This window comes from Lipophrys pholis (genome assembly GCF_963383615.2).
Source record: "Lipophrys pholis genome assembly, chromosome: 18".
Lineage (NCBI taxonomy): Eukaryota > Metazoa > Chordata > Actinopteri > Blenniiformes > Blenniidae > Lipophrys > Lipophrys pholis.
In genome coordinates this window covers 14623155-14625344 of record NC_137646.1, presented here as the reverse complement: position 1 = coordinate 14625344, position 2190 = coordinate 14623155, and positions in this window count along the sequence as shown.

Genomic DNA, 2190 nt, shown 5'->3' with positions numbered 1-2190 from the left:
ACGGACCACGCTCACATCCGGTGTATAGGATTATTTGGTTTCCCTGTTAACTTGTGACGGACTTCCTTTAGCCTCCGTCGTTGTTGCTGTTAGTAAGAGCAGATGTAAAAAACCTGACAGAAATCCGTAACTGTCCCGGCGACGGCCGTTTAGCCACATTCACGCTAAAGATTCGAAGCGGCCGTATCTTTGATGAGTCTTATTTTATCGCCTGCTTTTACGAGCAGCAACGCCGGGCGCTCTCGGAAGTGGGTCACCGGTTAACATGGAAACAAGTTAATCCGAAACACCAACACCACTCAACTTAAAATTCTTCTTTGCTAAATGTCTTTCCATTCGTGATTCTGTGAGAAACAGGTTCGTTTTCCATCGGCTTGCAGATGGTGCAGTCTGAGGTTTACTGCACGGTTCGTAAATTTGAGTATTTTTTGGTCAAGCCGGCCGCCGCGCTGTTTGGCGGTGCGCCCATACACCATGCATTACCGTAAGAGCGTTCGCAATCGGATTTCAAGATAAAAGTGACGTTCTCTGTGCGCTCTCGCTTTCATTAAATAGTTAATGCAACACAAATTAAAATTACTGCCAATAATAACAACACATTACAACAAACAAAATAAATTATTGCGTCATTAATGTTGGGTGATTTTCACCTAGAGAATAATTGACATTTGATTGTTTGAATGCTGATTCTGAGAATTTTTTGGCTTTTTAAAAAAACCTCTTTAAAATTCATAATATCTTTTTAAAAACTTTTAAAATATTTAAACTTTTCAAAATTATTTCTAACATTAAAGTGGATGGGAAAACCCTTCTATTTACCTTTAAACTTCAACTTTGAACCCAAGTTCGCGATACTTTCAACTAGAGACTTCATTTACTTTTAAAACGTTGCTGCACCTGTCCACTATTCAGGCGACATTCTCAGGAAGTAGCCACTATCACCATGATGTGGAATGACAATTTAATAACTAGGAATTTTGGAATTCATCCAACTTTGAAATCAGACGATATCATATCGAGTGTTTGGTCATATTCCAATCATGAAATGCCTTTTATTTTGAAATGACACATCATAATATTCTAATATTAACAGAATAGTATCCTGTCCACTATCAGTGTGATGTGGAATTCAATTGACTTTTTATTTTATTTTATTTTTTTAATGACACATCAGATTTGCTACTATCAATCTGACATGGAATATGATAACAGGGAATTTCCTCTCAATATCAATCTGACGTTACAGGAGCCCTGCTGTACTATTTAAGAGGGCTCTTATCTTGCCACATCATATTGGGCTGGTGAGTGACATCCTGAAATGACCTACTATCAGTATAACATGGAATGAGTGTATGATAACAGGGGATTTCATTTTAATGCCAGTCTGAAGTTTGTGCAAAATAAGCCCACACTTGATATTTTTGATATGCTGGCGCTTTGTGAGATATGTCCTACTCTGAGTCTGACGTGAAATTGGTGAAATTGGTTTATGGTAACAGGGAATTTCATTTTAATATCAATCTGGCAATAAGAGGGAAATAATATTTTATGTGCTTTTTCAGAGGGGTATTATTTTGATATATCACATCCTGAACTGGTCTATTATCATCCATCCATTTTCTCCTTCTCACATTGCACCGATTAAGAACCTTCCTGCAGGTGGTGAGCCCACAGGAAGGTGGCACCTGGCGTGGGACATGGACCCACTACCAAGAGATTGGAAGTCTCATGCTCTACCAACTGAGGTAGCCAGTTACTGGTCTACTATCATTCTGAAGTGAAATTGATTTAGGACAACAAAGGGAGTTAATTTAATATTAATTAGAATTTTGCCAAGATATCCTGGGGGTTTTTTTTTGGGGGGGGGGGGGGGGGGGGGGGGGGGGGTTATTTAAAGGGATCATCAGAATGGGAAGGTGTTTATTGTATTATTGTAACATTAATAAATGTCTGACTGAAACTGAGTTTTTTATTTGTTTTTGCTTCTGCGGGCAGTACGTTTTATTATTATTTGATTCCTGGTGTTTATTTAGGTATTCATAATGCAAACACTCTTTAGATTTGTTGTTGCCTATTATTATTAGCAGTAGTAATAATTTGTGTTTTATCACCTAATTGGAGATCTCATTCAGTGGAACGTCACTCTTATTTTGAAATCCCTTTGCGAGTGCAATTACGGTAATGCATGGT